A 19,501-nucleotide genomic window follows, 5' to 3' on the forward strand; every position below is an offset into this window, starting at 1 on the left:
TTGATTTCATAATTGACCCTTTACTTAATAACCCCAAGTACTCTAATGTTATTCAGAATAAAAATCAACTTCAAGTTTTTGCTCTGCATATAGCTATTGTAAATATTACTCAATTGTTGCGGTATCTTTTTGTTTTTGTAAATAATGTCCTTCCACCCGACTGATAAGTGCTGAATGAATTTGTTAGTAAATAAGGCAGCTTCCTTTCTCATTATATTCTGGCCTGGCTTAGCTATCTTGACCTTGTACCTGTCAATCACCCATCACAGTACTAATGTCTTCAATGTGAAAAGAGGTGAGGTAGAGGTTTTCGATAGGGGGGAAAATCATGCTTGATTATGACCATGTTAAAAAAAAAATGACATTTTTCTTACCCTAACATTAAACATTAAATATTTGACACTGGTACTCAAATGATAGAGTATTCTGAGGTGGTGGGGGGGGGGGGGGGAGGAAGAAGAGAAAGAAAAGGATAGCAGCAGAAGGGATAGCACTGCTACCAATTCAAGACCAACATTAACCAAAAAGTAAAGCTAATGGCTAAGGTGGAAGAGAGGTGGTTATGAGAATTGTTTTGACAAACCTCAATACTTCCTTCAGACAAACAGCAAAGTCATCAATGCCATCTTTTGCAAAAACCATGAAGGGATGGCTTAAGTTAAATATGAGTTTACCAAATTGCATTTTTAATATTTTAACTACCACCATCCTCATGATTAAATGTCATCATTTTAAGGTTTCTACTCAAAGCAGTGGATTTAATGGAATTCTAACCTGGGTTCAAAGATATGCCCACATCTATTCTCAATGAACCAACCTACCTCCAATTCTTCACTGCTAAGTAGGTAAGGGGAAATTGCTGGATCATATAGGAAGCAGGGTAATAGATGACCTATTTCCCATTGGATATCAGGAACACCCAGAACTGAATGCAGGCCATCATGGTGCAGTGGATAGGACTTGGAACCAACAGTGTTCAGATTGATGGGTAAAGGGAGAGGGAAGGGAAATAAAAGCAAAAGAATATAAAGGGCTCTCTTTTATGAATCAGTATTCCATGCAATGGAATTAGATGGCAGATAGGTAGCTGATTGGCTAGCAGATTAACTATATTACTATGGTCGTGTAAAAAGCAGTATCCAAGCCTATATTTGTGAGCATTAACTGCTTTGTGGTGCATCAACATGCACCAAAGAATGGTGCATCAACATCCAGGCACTCATAACTTCACATTGGAAAAATCACTGGAAACTCTTGTCATAGATTCACGGACACTAAGGTTCTTTGGAATAAAGATGCAGAGTTGGGCTTGTTGTAGTACATCTTGCAAAGATCACCAACCAACAAGCCTTATCTTGAAATGACATTTCCAGAGCCAGTTTCAAACAGAGACTTTCTGCTATTTATTTTATAATGACTTAACAAGTCACCTGTTTGCCAATTTCTTCTCTCTGTCCAGTGCCTACCTTTGCCCAAAATAAGTTTCCACTACCAGTCTGATTCCCACTCAATGTTATTTAGCATGTCTGAAATGCTTCTCTCGAATCAACCATTGCCAAAACCTAGAATCTATTACATAGTAGCTACTGCTACCTCTCTGCCAGTATGTATGTATGTATGTATGTGTGTGTATGTATGTATGTATGTATGTATGTATGTATGTATGTATGTATGTATTTATTTATTTATTTATTTATTTATTTGGTTGGTTTCTATGCCACCCTTCTTGAAACAAGTCAGGGTGGCGTATAACATTAAATATAACAATATATAAGAAATGTAAATAACTATAAAATTATGAAAATTTACTAAAAAAACACATTTTAAGTTTAAGTTTAATTGGATTTGTATGCCGACCCTCTCCAAGGACCCGGGGCGGCTCAAAGCATATACAAAGAGATAGTAAATCAATCCAATTAATATACATAAAAACAATCCTTTAAAAATTCTAATTTTAAAAGCTTCCATTAACATTCATTCAACAAATCATACCAAAAAACATTCATTGGTCAGGGGGAAGATCTAGTAACCCCAGGCCTGGCGACAAAGATGGGGGTTTAAACTCTTTCGAAAGGCAAGGAGTGTGGGGGCAGTGCAAATCTCCAGGGGGAGCTGATTCCAGAGGGCCAGGGCTGCCACAGAGAAGGCTTTTCCCCTAGGTCTCACCAGCTGACATTGTTTGGTCGATGGGACCCTAAGGAGACCAACTCTGTGGGACCTCACCGGTTGCTGGGATTCGTGCGGCAGAAGGCAGTCTCGGAGATAGTCAGGTCCTATGCCATGTAGGGCTTTATAGGTCATAACCAACACTTTGAATTGTGTCTGGAAACAGATCAGCAGCCAATGCAGTCTGCAGAGTGATGACAAGATATGGGCATGTCTTGGAAGGCCCAAAACCACTTGCGCGGCTGCATTTTGGACGATCTGAAGTTGCCAAACACTCTTCAAAGGTATCCCCATTGCAGTAGTTGAACCCCACTAACACTGACTGTGACTGACCAGAGAGGTAGGAGGAGAACCACTGTAAAACGGTGCCTCTCTCTCTCAACTCCTTCAGTCAGCGCAGAAGGATACCATGATTGATGGCATTGAAAGCTGCTGAGAGGTCAAGAAGCACCAGGATAGCGGATAATCCCCTGTCCCAGGCCCGCCAGAGATCATACATCAGCGCGACCAAAGCAGTTTCCGTACTGTAGCTGGGTCTGTATCCTGACTGCCGAGGGCCTAGATAATTGGCTTCTTTCAAGGACCGCTGGAGCTGAGGCGACACCACCTGTTCAACAATTTTCCCCATAAAGGGAAGGTTGGAGACAGGATGATAGCTGTTAAATACAGCCGGGTCCAGGGAAGGCTTCTTGAGGAGGGGGCGTACCATTGCCTCCTTGTAGGTAGCTGGGAAGTACCCCTTCCTCAAAGAAGCATTGGTAATCTCCTGGACCCAGCTCCGTGTCACCTCTCTGCTGACCGAAACCAGCCAGGAGGGACACGGGTCCAACAAACAGGTGTCGGAACTCACAGCTTCAATGGCCTTGTCACCTCGACTGCCTTGTTGTCAGCCAATTCTGCACCCCAACTGGAGTCAAGATCAGTCCGGATCTTAGTAATTTTATATGTGAAAAGCTTGTTAAAGGCCTCAGCATTACCCTGCAAGGGCTCCCTAACTCTCCCCTGATTAAGGAGAGAGCGAGTCAACCTAAACAGGGTGGCCAGGCAGGATTCCGCAGACACAATCAGGCCGACATTGTAAGCACAAAAAGGCCCCGTATACACTCACACACATTCATCCAGTCCAATCCAATCATATCTCATATTGGCCGGAGACAGTCTCATCACTCACAGCCCCATGTCCGCTGGCTTTTAAAGCTTTACGAAAGACTGTATCAGATTGCTTCCTTAATATTCATAAAATTATGAGCTGCTTCTATTTCTTGATGTCAAGCACTTTGTAAGCAAAAATGTTATTGTGTGTTTGATAAAAAACACACATTGTGAAACAACTATCTTATGTAACTATTCCATTATCTTTCAAAATGACTGAATATGAATTCATGAAAATACTTAATTTATTAAAGGATTGGGATTCTACATATCAAGTGACTACCCATATGTAAAATTCATTTTGAAGAACTTTATATGAGGCAGGTATGAATAGTAATAGATTATTCCGAAATGGAAACATTAAGTCTAACTCCATTGGATAAATGGTAATAGAAGTTAGATGTTCTTAGTCTCAAAACAATTGCATCAGAATCCATAATGGGAACATTTTTGCTTTTCTGTTCTCAATTTTTCAACAGGAAATAGAATTGGTTATGCTGTCAAATACGTTTATTTGCACAAATACATATAGAGAATTGGGAAAGAGGAAAACAAAATGCAAAAATTGGATTATAGTAACACATGGACTGAGATTCCAGAGGACATGTATTGGAACTGGACAAATAATACATTAGGACTGGAAATAACTATCCTGCAGTAGTTATTCCCACTCCTAATGTATAACGCTTCCTCTTCAGCCAGCTGTCCTTCTGGTTCTAAGTTTTTAGAGGCAGATGGCCTGAGAAAAACTCTTCATTTCAGTTTTACTACATAAAAAAACCATTCAGCAGACAAAAACTGACATTCTCTTCAGAACATGGTTTCATAGATCCCTTTAGTACAGTAGAGATCAAATTAATCTTTGGAGAGATGCAGCAGTAGCTGAGAAGTTGGCCAATGTAGGGAAGTGAATGGTGAGACTGAAGAAGGATAAGGTAGTAGACTGGCTCTTTTAATTTATGCTCTTCAAAGAATGTATGTGAATTTTCAGAATTTCAGAATTTTCAGAATGTTATAGAAGTGACTTGAGCAAGTCGTGGTAAAAATATAGAACATGAGATAAATACAATGGGATGAGATTTGTTTGGCCAGGAGAGAGTCTAGATGGGTTTGCTAGAAAATCTTTCTTTCTTTCTTTCTTTCTTTCTTTCTTTCTTTCTTTCTTTCTTTCTTTCCTTCTTTCTTTCTTTCTTCCTCCCTCCCTCCCTCCCTCCCTTCCCAATTGTGAGGCAAAATGACTTATGTGATTTTAGGTTAAAATAGTATGTACAAAGTTCCTTATCTAGATTACTAGAAATCTGGAAAGAGTTGAGTGATGAAAAGGAGCAGGGAGGGAGGGTGGGAGGGAACTGGGTGTACACATTCTTGAACTGTAATACTTATACAGGTATAAAGAAAAAAGGAAAGTGAAGAATAACACTGTTCCAAGTTGCAAGTTAGTCTTACAAGTATACATCTGACTGATTCATTTAAAATTCAGGCTGAATATAATCCTCAAGTATTGCTACATGTATCATTATGTTCCTGACTTTTAAGCTTAACATATGAACATCAAACATCAAATACATTAAGTACTGTATTTAAAAGTGAACCGCCAATAATGTAACAAATGTAGATGTTTATTAAAATGTTAGAAATAAGACATTTGGACAGAAATAATCTATATGTTAGACAGAAATATTCCTTTATTTTGAGAATTGCACAAAAGGTCCAGTAATAGCTTTAAAATATTATACGAATATTAAATATTTGTAATAGCAAATATTACACAAGTTAGTAAATCCAATAGCAAATGAATTTAAAGCTATAGAAAAAACATAGGATGCAAAATGACTACAATATTTCTTACAGCACCATAGATCAAAGCAGAATATTTTTCAGAGAGTTTAAACACAATCACAATCAGTCTACTGGATTTTCACAGAATTGATGTCACTGGATTTGTCTAATTTCTACAACTATCCTACTATCCATGCAAATTTAACTTGGGGGTGGGGGAAAGGGAGATTTCAGAACAAAAAAAGATATTCAAGGTTAATTCAAGGGAAAAGAGGACAAAATGGATGACAGCCTATGTTGTACCTCAGTAACGGTGTGTTAGTTAACTATCTTTCTCCCTGTTTTGCTATTTTTTTGTAATAAGTTTTTATTTTATTTTATAGGAGATAAAGATTCCAACTTCAATTGAACAGGGTGTTGTCTGAGTCCTGTTTTTCAAGTTAAGGTACATTTTGATCTTAATTTTTCCCCAAATCCAGGTGGAAACGTATATATATGAGTCATATTATCTATTTTAGTTCAATAATTTCCATCCTTCTTGTTGCTGCCACATGCTGTGTTGATATCCCAGTAGTTTTCTAAAATTCAATTCAATTCAATTCAATTTATTAGATTTGTGTGCCACCCCTCTCCGAAGACTCGGGGCGGCTCACAACAATGATAAAAGCAATATTATAATGGCACAAATCTAATATTAAGAATAACCTAAAACCCTATCATAATTAAAAAACCAAACAACACATACATACCAAACATAAATTATAAGGAGCCTGGGGGAAATATGTCTCAAATCCCCCATGCCTGGCGATATAGGTGGGCCTTGAGTAGTTTACGGAAGACAAAGAGGGTGGGAGCAGTTCTAATCTCCGGGGGGAGTTGATTTCAGAGGGCTGGGGCCGCCACAGAGAAGGCTCTTCCCCTGGGGCCCGCCAGACGACATTGACTGTGTGGGACCTTATCGGTCACTGGGATTTGTGCGAAAAAATGTTTGCTTTATTAAATAAGTAACAGATAATTCAGCATGTATTTTTAATTGAAATGGTCTTCATCTCAAGCATGACAGGATCTTGAGATTCTCCACAAGTGGAACTGAATAGAGCCGTAAGGTTGGACTTTTCTATTTTATAATGATACAGAGTTTGATCTATCACTTTGTCTTCCTACTTCCACATGTTTTTCTATAATTTATCAGAGTCAAATGTAAACATCTTCTAAATGCTATGCAGTAATCTTTAAACTGGCAACAACATAGACAAACAAATGTTGCTCTCACTGCTGATCCCCATCCTGCCATAGGACACATTTTATTTACAGGATGTCCTTCTTTACTGATTGCCTCAGACAGTTATCATTTATATTAATGAAAAAATAATGATAATGAAAAGTAAAAAAGTTTTGGCAAGTTTATGAAGCAGAGGAGAGCTGAACTACAATTATAAAAACAGTCACAGTTTCACTTAATGACTTGCTTATTAACTGGCCCTAATTGTGGTCACTAAATGAGATTTACTTAAAGTTTACAGACAGTTCCAAGCTAACTTTCAAATTAAAAGCAACTTACCATACACTGTAACCAGAAGAGAGCTGTTCCCAGTTCAGACCGGTTTTATAGAACCGGTAGCGGAAATTTCATTCCAAACCAGGAGAAATCTCTGGCTGGCCACACCCCTGAACCATCTCTCTCGGTAGCGGTGTAGGTGCCTCCATTTTGTTTTTGGCTTCTGCGCATGTGCAGAAGCTGTTTTTTGCTTCTGTGCAGAAGCTAGTTTTTGCTTCTGTGCACAAGCTAGTTTTTGGCTGCGTGGTATGGTCATGTGACATGCAATGCACATGTCCCCATGTAGCATACGAGAGAACAAACTGGTGGTAAGGTAAGTTAGAACCCAACCCTGACTATAACCATATAAAAGTAGCAATCATGATTAAAATAAATACAAGCCAATCCATCTTCCAGAGAGACAGTCATAACAACCCACTCCCCTAGCTTGGTGAAGCAAGGAAGTTTTCCAATTTTCTGAATAACAGAAGGGAGTCGATATTAGATATTACTAAGAGTTCTTGCTGGAATTTATTGGATGGGCAATAGGAGAAGGTAGTCCTGCAGACTGAACCATGACGTGCTTTAAAGTTAACAACCAGCCATATAGTCTTCAAGAGTAACCTAATGGACAGTGCATTACAGCCAAGGCATGAATGACATTGAGTAATGTCTTTATAAAATATGAAACAGCACTAAGTATTCGAACTTTAATAAAGTACATGCTGGATTGATAGTTGCAGCTAAGAAAAATTAGAATGTATGAACACTCAAGAACTTTCCAATACCCACTAGAACATTTTATCCACATGTTGCCAAGTTTCACAATGTACACTATTACCTTTGAAGAACATGCTGACTTTTAAGAAAAATAATCCATGTAGACTTTCCCTGAATCAATAAAATAAATACGATGTCTGTCTTACCTTTATTTTAGAAATATGGTGTATTTTAAAAAACTATGCTTACCATACTTTTATGCCAATATCTTCATTCAGGCAACATGCTTATTTGTAAAACTTACTTATGAGTAATGATGAGTTATAAAAATAAACTTATTGCTTAAATGAAATTTATATAGAACTGCCCCCACCCTCCTTGCCTTTCGTAAACTCCTTAAAACCCACCTCTGCCGTCAAGCGTGGGGGAACTGAAACATCTCCCCCTGCCTATGTAGTTTTTTGTGTATGATGACTGTATGTATGTTTTTATATATTGGGGTTTCTTGTTTTTTAGACTTTTTAAATGTATTATTGTTATTTTAGATTCCAGCTATTAGATTTGTTATTATATATTGTTTTTATCATTGCTGTAAGCCGCCCCAAGTCTACGGAGAGGGGCGGCATACAAATCTAATTAATAATAATAATAATAATAATAATAATAATAATAATAATAATAATAATAATAAATATTTTTATGTAGGAAATCTCTTCATGCTCCTTATATCTTATATTTCAACATTTTAAATACAGTTTTTATGTGTCATTTGAAAATAATAGTTATAATCATAGATTTTTCCTTAGTTTTCTGCCTAAGGTGGGAGTAGAAACCAGTCTCCTGATTTCCACCTTGGTGCCTTAACTGTAAGTCCAAACTGACTGTAAATGCTCTCAAATGCTCTTCAAATTTCTCTTACCAAATATTCAGATTACAATTACATATCCTTATCAACCTTAATGGCCAGCACAACCTTTTCTCCTTTCTTATTACAAGCTGTCATTCAAAACTTTAATGTTTTTATCCTATGCTTCAGTTCTAAAGCTATTTTTCAGGCAGAGGTCCATTACTCAATCATTTGCCAAGGAAAGTTAAGATCAGATCCAAATTTTGTCAGATACAAATAGCTAATTGCAGAGTTAACACAATAAACAATTTGATTTCATCTCCTTACAATATCAATTGTCTCTTTTTAATAGGATTTTTTTTTTTAAAAAGCAACTCTATAAAATAAAGATAGAAAACTGCTTAACAAAACACTGACATGTTTGATGTGTTTCTCATCTCTATTTTACAGAATTCAGCTGCAGCAATGATAGTGCTTTATAGCTTTTGGATTGACAATCTTTGCTATTTTCATAAATATATCTTTAAAATAACTCTTATGAAATTTGAAGAATATATATATATATGCTTTCGAAAATTTTCACGGGTATATGTATGTAGATTGTTCTGAGTTCGGGTTTTGCCCTGTGTAATATTTTGCATGTCTATGCGACGTTTCGGTGAAATGTTGTACATTTTACAACAGCACGAAGCTTGAAACTTCAGCCTGATGATGGTGAATGTGATTTCACCGAAACGTCGCATAGACATGCAAAATATTACACAGGGCAAAACCCGAACTCAGAACAATCTACATATATATCTCTGCTTTACAAGGCAAAGGTTGCAGGTTCAAGTCCCAGTGGGTATGGCTAGCTGATGAGGCCAAAATAAGGCTGAAATAGATCTATCCTAGTCTCCCTTAATTTTCAAATTCAGCTTAAACATGTGACACATACAGATAGAATTGTCGGCTATCAATAAAATTAACTGCCTTGGAAATGGCCCTGGGTTGGGCCGAGAGGCAAAAAAGGAGCTGTGATGTTCCTTCAATATACCAGGGTGATTCGACACAAAATGCAACCCTTCCCTGGTACAGAGCTGAAGGGATTGGATACTGTAGCCTAGAGGATAATTCTCTGCCTTACAAGGCAAAGGTTGCAGGTTCAAGTCCCAGTGGGTATGGCTAGCTGATGAGGCCAAAATAAGGCCGAAATAGATCTATCCTAGTCTCCCTTAATTTTCAAATTCAGCTTAAACATGTGACATATATATATATATATTTGTTTTCGTAGATTTTTACTGGTATATGAATGTAGATTGTTCTGAGTTCGGGTTTTGCCCCGTGTAATATTTTGAGTGTCTATGCGACGTTACGGTGAAATCACATTCACCATCATCAGGCTGAAGTTTTAAGCTTTGTGCTGTTGTAAATATGGAATGTTTGAAACTGCCATTGCTTCCTTATATATAGTGTTAGGGGTGGAGATTTGGTTTGAATGTAGCAAATAGATTGGGTGACTATGTTTTAGTGATTTGATTGGTTGGTGGAATCACAATTACTTGAAGGATTGACATGGTGATTATTATGAAATGTTTTTTTGTTTAAGGCTGGTTTCCAAATCTCTGGTAGGCGGGACTCCTCATCTCTTTTGTTTATGCAGAGGGGGTGTTTCTCAATCTCTATTGCTTCCATAGTAATTCTTCTATATAAATTTTCTGTTTTGGAAAGTAATTTAGTTTTTTAAAATTCTATATATAAGGAAGAAATGGCAGTTGCAAACATTCCATATTTACAACAGCACGAAGCTTAAAACTTCAGCCTGATGATGGTGAATGTGATTTCACCGAAACATCGCATAGACACTCAAAATATTACATGGGGCAAAACCCGAACTCAGAACAATCTACAATGGAGAAAATGTAAAGCTGGCATATATTTTCTGATTTCCTTCTGTCTGTATCAGTGTTTTTCCATGTAATGGGAATATATCTCTTGCTTCAAGCATTCTTCTGGTGTCTCTGTATAATACTCATTAAATCCTGCCTCTGCCCTTCTTTTGCTGCTCTATGATGATTATAAAGAAGTCAATTACTTCTTTGTGTCCAAGCAACTCTTTGTAACAATATTTTACCTGAAGAATTTCTTGAAACTAAATTCAAAAAATGTGCTAAATGAAACCAAAGTGAACTAAAGCCAGTTGCATCAGATGTTATTCAAACTGACAATGAATGGAAACACAAACACTGCATTGGAACCTATGTGCCAAAATCTATGGTTTGTTTATCAGTTTTGCCAGATCAGTTGAGGACATGGGCATTTGATGAAGTGGCACAGTGGGGAGATCTTAATTGCATTCCTTGAAAGATCTGAGACCTGACAGGTCTACCTTATGAATGGACTAGGGTCCATTCAATAATAATTGGAAACTTACAATGACTTAAATATGCACTAACCTTATGAGAAGATGTATTTTATTTCAGATATGCAGCGGAAAAGATGCTAGCACTGAACCTCAAAGATCATTTTCAGTATTATTTAAAGATTAAAGATACGGAAGCAACAGGACCATGGATAGCACTCAGTGACATGAAAGGAAAACAAGACTATGAAGGTGCAACAGCCTCTTGGCTTTCAGGAATTTATTCACCCATCATAATTCTAGTTTGGCTGCTAAGACTCTGACCAATAATTCAGCAAATTAGCCTCTATATACTGAACATTACAGAATATATGTATCCAACATAATCATGAGAGTATACCAATAATTTAAACTATCTAACGTAACTCTACATTTACATTTCATCATGCATGATTCTTTCTATTTTGCTGGAACAAATAATGCTAGAGAAACGAGGTAACATTATTATGTCTGTTATCTGGCCTCTCTGCTGAAAACTCAAAAAGAATTTCAAAGACATTATGTACACGCAAACACAGACAGTAAAAAAAAGATCTCAGTCTGCTAATGTACTGTTCTCATATTTCCTCCTGTTTTTCTCCTCTTGTTCACAACTTATATATAGTAATTTAGGAATACTATAGTCCTAATGTCCCAATTACACTAATCTGTTCCCTAAGCAAAAGATACATGAAATGTGAGAAACGTCTTATTTGATTTTCAGTCACATTATAGAGTTTCTGGTTTGTATGTCAAGATTTTTTTTTATCATAAAAAGCAATTTGAAATAAAGGTATGTTAGTTTGTTGATTTACAGTTTATTGATTTGCTCTATCTATATAGCCACCCATCTTGCATGAGATCCCATGACTCTAGATTTTTCTCACAGTTAAAAATAATAAAACAACACAACACATGTAAACAAAACAATATCAAAAGACATTAAAGCAAATTAAAAGCAATTAAGAAATTATATAGAACTGAAGCATGAGAAAATAACTATCTACTGAGTATTTGCATCATTTAAATGGAATGAATCTTCAAAAACCAAGGTATTCCCAATGGCAAATGAACAAACCAAACAAAATTATGACTATTTCAATATGTGAAAACAAGCAACTCTATGTCAATAATCTGTATACTGACCATGAACAAAACAGAGATATACAGAGGTCATACAAAGATGCCAATCAGAGAAGAGATTCTTCAAACAGTAAGGTATCATACCATTATTTCTGGTTATAAATATATTTATAATTGAAGGCGGTGTTGGTCCTACCTGATACGCCTCTTCTACAATGGTGGATATAGCAGCCATGCATAGTTAATTCTGCCTGCTCAGTAATTGGACTGAACCTGCCAAAGCTTCTAGTGATGTTGCTGTTGCTCCTCCTTGCTCCAATTCGGCTCAAATAAGTGAAGTGGCTGACTGTGGTGCTACAGCCAGAACATTTTACAACAACTGAAGACAACATATATACCTGATATCGGAGGGGCTGGCTGCTACTTCCAGCATTGTAGAAGAGGTGTGTCAGGTAGGACCAACACCCCTTCTCCCTCATGGTGGATATAGCAGCCATGCATAGGATATACCCAAGCTGAATGTCCATTGGGAAGGGCCCTATGAGTTGGCAAAGTGTCAATCTCTCACCACTTGCTGAAGAACCCTCCGACTCAATGATGCATAGATGTCAATTTTATAATGTCTCACAAATGGAGTGGGGGTAGTCAAAGTTGCCACCAGGCACATTTCCTCCACAATGCCTGGATTGTCCACACCACAGAAATAGCTGCACTCCTCATCAAATGGGCAATGAGTCGGAAGGGAGGCTTCCTGGCTTGCATCTCAAATGCCTTGGCAATGGTGGACCGAATGCATCTGCCAACTGTAGGAGACACCTTGTGTCCCATGGAAGCTGGTTGAAATAAAATTATCAACACCTCTGACCTGCTGAACTCCTTTGTGCATTTAATGTAAATACACAGTGCCCAACCCACATCTAAAACATGCCAACACTTTTTGTTAGGATGCACTAGATTTGCACAAAAACTGGGTAAGACAATGTCCTGTGCCCTATGAAAAGTAGAGTTAACCTTCAGTAGAAAGGTGGGATCTAAGTGCAAGACCACTTTGTTCACATGAAAAATGCAAACATTTTCCTGTACTGACAAGGCCACCCATTCTGACACCCACCTGGCCAATTTAATAGCCACCAAAAAGGCTACATTGCATGCGAGCAGGCATAAGGAGGACTCTCTGAGTGGTTTGTACGGTGCTACTGTCAAGAACTTCAGGACCTTGGACAAGCCCCAAGATGGATTTTTATTACTGTTCTGTTCGGGTCGTATGTGACCCGAAGCCAAGTTTGAGTCCCTGTAAAAATTTTTCCCTGCATATCTGAAACTTGAAATTTCATGACTATTTATCATTTCAGGGGTTCTCTCTATGAGAATTTTTTTTGGGGGGGGTGGGGGGCTTAGTTTTTGCTGGGCAAAAAAAGTTACAAATCTTCTGTTCGGGTCACATACGACCCGGACCGAAAACTCTTCATTTGCAGTGCTTATGTTTGGTCTTTTTGAAAGCTTTTTTCACTTGGAAAGTAGTCTGAACATTTCTGCACACAATGATATGAAAATTGAAATGAAAAAAGTAAATCTTATTGGTTTATTTTGCGGATATAATGCACGCCCCCCCGTTTTTGTGAATTTTTTTTCAATTTATGGATAGTTTTGCTTGCAAAATGCATTCTATTTTACTAAGGTTGGTGTGAGATTGGTAGCTTGAACATTTCTGAATATAAGAAAAATATAAAGGAACTGAAAAAAATGATTCTTATTGGTTTTTTAACATCAGAAATAAGGCCTCCCCCCCCCTTGGCTGCTTGCAACCATTTTCACTTTTTATTTTTTTATGCTCCAAATCCGAAATATTCTTTAAAATCTTAGGCATTCATTTACTCAATTTAACAATGCTGATCATCAAAAAATATTTTTGGGGTGGTGGCTAATTGTTTTCTGGGCAAAAAAAAATCATAACTTTGAATCTGTTTCTGTTCGTATGTGACCGGACCAAAAATATTTTTTTTAGGTACTTGAATTTGATCTTTTTGAAAACTTTTTCAACTGGAAAACTAGTTTGAACATTTCTGAACATAATGATATGAAAATTGAACTGGAAAAATTGAGACTTATATTTTTATTTTGATCAAAAAGCCCCTCCCCCCATCCTTTTTAAATTTCGTGTCAATTTCTATTTTTTAAGGCTACAAATCCCTAAGGAATTTTCCCCCAAGAGGTTTGATATACTAAATTGAACATTTCTGAATATAAGAAAAATATAAATGAACTGAAAAAAATGGTTCTTATTGGTTTATTTTTGCCACAAAAGGGCCACCCCCCCTCGGCCTTGCTGTGTGCCATTATTGTCACTGTTTATACATATTTGTCTAGAAATATTTGGAATATCCTTTTGAAAATCAACCACATTGTAGCCAGAGAACTAATTTTATGAAACAAATCCATTTTACTAAAAAAAAGTATGTAAGTTTGAAATTAACAGCATAATTTTTATATAAATTGAAATAATTGAGGCATACTTTATGTGCAAAATAAACCAATATGCATCAATTTTTCCAGTTCAATTTTCATATCATTATGTTCAGAAATGTTCAAGCTACCAATCCCACACCAACTTTAGTAAAATAGAATGTATTTTGCTAGCAAAACTATCCATAAAGTGAAGACTATTTAAAAAAAACGGGGGGGGCATGCATTTCATCAACAAAATAAACCAATATGCATCAATTTTTCCAGTTCAATTTTCATATCATTATGTTCAGAAATGTTCAAGCTACCAATCCCATAGCAACTTTAGTAAAATAGAATGCATTTTGTAAGCAAAACTATCCATAAATTGAAAAAAATTTCACAAAAACAGGGGGGGCGTGCACTATATCCGCAAAATAAACCAATAAGATTTACTTTTTTCATTTCAATTTTCATATCATTGTGTGCAGAAATGTTCAGACTACTTTCCAAGTGAAAAAAGCTTTCAAAAAGACCAAACATAAGCACTGCAAATGAAGAGTTTTCGGTCCGGGTCAGGGTGACAAATGTATCTTTTTCTTTTATGTATGCTGAGAGCATATGCACAAAGACAAATTCCTTGTGTTTCCAATCACACTTGGCCAATAAAATTCTATTCTATTCTAATTAGAGTTGCTGATAGAGATCAGCTTGCTGATTGGATTGGCCACTTGTAATTTCACACAAGTTCGCAACCATAAAGTTGCGAGAGAAGCCCCTGGGAGCCCCCAGAAATGATGGAACAAGGGGTGCATGGGAGTGCTGTTGGAATGATCTCCCACTCCCCTTCCTGCAGTGTGGGGAGATGCCCGAGCTGTCACTGTCTCCCCCACTATGAAAGCTGAAACAGACTCATGTTAGGGAGACAAACAAAATTCCAAATCTCTTTTCACGAAAACCTTTAGACACAAAAAACCCCCTCTCCAATCTGAAGAGCTGTAGCACAACGATCCTAGCTGAGTGACTGAGAAAACAAAACTGGAGCAAGGAGGAGCAACAGCAATATCACTGGAAGCTTTGGCAGGCTCAGTCCAACCAATGAGATGACAGGATTAACCCATGCATGGCTGCTATATCCGCCATGAGGGAGAACCTGCATATTTCATTAGCTACCACCACAGGAGAGAGCCATTTTGTAAACAATTTGCTGCTGATTCAAACAAAATGGTGAAAATGGTGGTTCCTAGTCTATTACAGCATAAAAGTGTAAGAAAGAAACACAGTTTCAAACCACAAGAAATAGAATGATCCCAAGAGTACTATATAGAAGCTGATTTTTGTCATTAGGTCAAATTGTATCAGAAATCAAGTTTACTCTTCTATCCGACCCTCATCTTTGGCTTCAAAAGAAGAGGTTTAAAAATCTTTTGAGATCCATTGTAGTGACTTAGAGGAAGGCCTGAAACTGTGTAAATGCATTCCAATCAATATGGGCTTTTTGCTCTTGACCTTGCCCTGCAAAAGTGAGAGGTTATTGGACACAAGGCCAAACAAAGTATATAGCAAGTAGCTTGCCTTTAGCTTGATGTGCAGAAGACAAACTCACTTTTTTTGTTCTGAAATTAATTGAACACAATGATTTGAACCATTTGAGGAGGTATGTATGCATTTCCTTCCCTTTCTACTGAAAACAGAAAGTATCAATATGCACGCAGAAGGACAAGAAGAAGGCATAAAAACTCAAGCCTAACACTCTTCTCCATAATGGGAAAAAAAGATTTGTTTTAGGTCTGAATCTGCCTTGAAAGTCAGTAAAGTTAGTGTATCAGGAGAATTTCAGTTATAATTAAATTGTTGCTCATTCCAGGGGGAAATACGTATTTTTCACTTTAAAGGTAGTTATGGCAAATTTCGTAGCTCAAATGTTATAATTTCTACATGTGTGTGTGTGTGTGTGTGTGTGTGTGTGTGTTTGTGCGTGTGTGTGTGTGTGTAGTCTGTCTATCTATTATATCTTTGTCTACTTTAATCATACAAAAAGAATGAATTGCTAAGGAACATCTTAACAGGATAATAACATGTTTTGAATACAACTAGAAAGTGTGGTGAACATACAGGATGACCTTAAAAGATGATCCATTACTAAAGAAACAATCTGATAATAAGGTTTGAGCCCAGATCAGGAAAATACTTTACAAAAAACCATCTGAGACATCCCCACCCCAGTTTGCACAGTAGGATAAAATGAGGAGAAAAGCAAGAAGATACAGTTCTACCATATAGGGCTGAAACAAAATCTTATATGATTGAGCTGAGGTGTTCTAAAATTAAAGTCCCGGTGTTCTAAAATTCTGGCAGAACACACCCCACCTCCACAGCTTAGCCTTCTAATGCTCTAAGTCCAGTTGAGTAAAAATAATAGCAAAGAGGTATATTATTATAAAGCTAAAATCTGAAATCTGTGATATCTTTGGAGAAGTAAGCATATGTTTCATTAATACATAAAGGATACTTTCATCCAAAGAAACAGAAACATGGTGCCTTATTAAAAGATAAAGCGTTATTGTAGTCAAATATTTTAGGAATATTTTTATTTTCAGATTAAGAAGGGTTAAGAAGAACTGTTCATATCCTACTTATTGGATTCCATGTTCTGATTTATTCTATATCTTATCCACTTATATGATGTTTATGAGATTTAATCAAGAGTTTATGTGCTAGTACACAATTTACTCCAAGGAGGACTAGCGTTTGAAAATCTCATCCCACATTTCATTAAAACTTCAAAAAGAAAAAACATACACATATTGTACATCATGCAATTCTTGCTAGATGTGATGCTGAGAAATAAATTTAAGGAAGCATGCTTCATACATAAAATGACTGTATGCAGATGAACTCTGTAACTATATGTTGCGATTTGTTCTTTCTATTGTATGTGTTGATTACTGATTGAAATAAAAGAGTATTATGTTTAAGCTGTGGCGAGCTGCAGTGAGATGGGTGGCAAACAAATTTAATAAAATAATAATAATAATAATAATAATAATAATAATAATAATAATATTAAAATTAGTCATGTATCTATCTGTATATTTCATTGCCATATGAGTTAACTGCTTACAATGTGCCACCACCTCCATATATATTATAAACATCTTGAACAGAGAAAGATGATCACTTTTAAATTATCCTTCAATGCATCTAATTTCATACTCCAGAGAATGATAGCATTGTGAGCCACCTGAAAAAGCACAATGCGACATAATGCAGAGCATTTTGTTCGTAAGTATCCAAATTCATTGCTCTACCTTTTAGCAAAAAAAATATCCTGTTGTAGGGAAATCCTCCTCTTTTATATTGTCTAAGCTCAAGCATATTCCTATCTCATGTTTAAAGAATACACTTCACAATATTTGATAGGCTGAAATGATGAATGCGATCACTGGTCCTGCAGGGTCTCACATCAGAGGCATAAATCATTCTGTTCTACATCATTGACCTCAGTCTACCTCTTTGGTATTCACAATAGGGAACATGCCATAAAACCAGTTTTCCTAACCCAGAATCTCCATTCAGATTTGCTACTCAACTCTAACAGGGCAACTACATCAATGAAGACAGCAGGGGAGGGGCCAATGATAGCATCCTAGCATCACAGTCACTCAGTGCTAAGTAATTCAATTTTAAGCAAATAAATACATTGAAGCATGCGTGATAAAGGCATAATTTCAAGCTGTATTTTTATGGTGGAATTTTTATAGTTAATTGCAATAATGCTTATTTCCTGAAGGCATAGTTACTTTGACAACATAAACACCTCTGTCTCAAGGTAATAGTTTAAAAGGTACATCACAGGTATTCTGCAAGCAAGACAGTACTTGTGTGTATAATTGTATCAGTCCTAATGTAAAAAATAAAGCACTTTTCCAATGTCCCGAGATGTGCATTCTTCAGCTCCCCATCACATCTTAATTTCCATATTTTTAATGCACATAATACAGCATACATTTTAAATCAATTGAGTAAATGGAACTTCCATAGTCAATTAAAAATATCCCATAGACTTGTATTTTGTTTCCAGCATCATCCCTAGGCTTCTTTAGGGAGTTCACCAAGAATGGCTGTTTACTTGAAAGCACTCAAACAGCTAAGTTAAATGACCATCTCCACAGCAAGGAAACACAGAATGTAAAGCTGCCATGTGATATTTTTATGCAAGAATTTGCCTTCTTGAAGTGAAACCCTGTGTACTAAATCCTCAAGGAAATAAATAACACATATTGTGATTTGGATCCAGAATCAATTATGTGGAGGACAACTAAAGTGAATGGTATCATCTACTTCAGAATCAAAACATTCAGTCCTTGGGATGACTTTTGCGTTTTTTAAAAAAAGCATAAACTAATCTTTTTTTATTCACACATCTGTAAATTGAATTTTTTAAGCTTTCTTCATTGGTCAGGATAATTGATGAAAATAAACTTTCCAATACAAAGTTTGGAAATAATAACTACAATTAATTCTATTACTCTAAAAAAAAAATCAGCCAGGGTGAAGCTGGGGAAGGGAAATCAATTCCAGAAAGGCTCCTACAGTAATGAAATAGTAAAATATGAAATATTGGATAGCGCTCAATAGTGAAAGTTTGTTCATTACTTCCCTACATTGCTTGTGGCCATTATCTCTCAACATTTTTTCTTTTTAAAAAAATTGTCTTCCCACTGCCTTTCTGCCCTGCCTACTAGGCATGCATCTTTAAAACAAAAATCCCTTAAGCTGATTGATTGTGGTAACAATGTAGGTAATATCTGGCTATAAACAAACCAAAATATTTGGAACAAAAGAAAAGATGCTTCTAAATTTGTTTCTGGTTTTTTTAGACTCCATTGGAATGTCTCAGTTTGCGGTTTTCTGACAGCAAGTTCCCTTGTTTGATTAGAATTAGAAAAAACCTGAAAAGGGTAATTCAGAAAAGATTATAGAAGGGTTTTTTTTTTCCCTTGGAAGGTCTTTGTCCATACACTGTATCCACTTCCCCTTCCATTTTGTATGCTTTCTTCCATATTGCATCCTACACCACAGGACAACACAATCCTACGGGCTATGCCTCCACCTCAATAAACTTTATTTGAACACACAAATCACAGACAGTACACACATATAATGGTTTTTGTTTTTGTTTTCTGTGACAGTTCCACAGAACTCACACTGCTTTGGATGACATTTTTTAAAGAAAGCTTTTCTTCCATTGGTTAAACAGCAAAATAAAAATCAGAGCAAGAAAGGGGAGTTGGTTGTTTTCGTTTTACAAGTTGTGAACGATTAAACATCCAAGAAACATCAACAAGAATGGATATATGAAACAATATGCCTTCACATACAATACAGTGTT

General features: G+C 36.5%; 1 protein-coding gene across 2 annotated transcripts in view; it reads right to left on the minus strand.

Annotated features, from left to right (window-relative positions):
• SHISA6 (shisa family member 6) overlaps positions 1–19,501 on the minus strand; it is a 430,733-nt gene that overhangs the window by 332,778 nt on the left and 78,454 nt on the right. The gene's annotated exons all lie outside the window — the stretch shown is intronic.

The sequence above is a fragment of the Erythrolamprus reginae genome, chromosome 2 (genome assembly GCF_031021105.1).
Source record: "Erythrolamprus reginae isolate rEryReg1 chromosome 2, rEryReg1.hap1, whole genome shotgun sequence".
Taxonomy (NCBI): domain Eukaryota; kingdom Metazoa; phylum Chordata; class Lepidosauria; order Squamata; family Dipsadidae; genus Erythrolamprus; species Erythrolamprus reginae.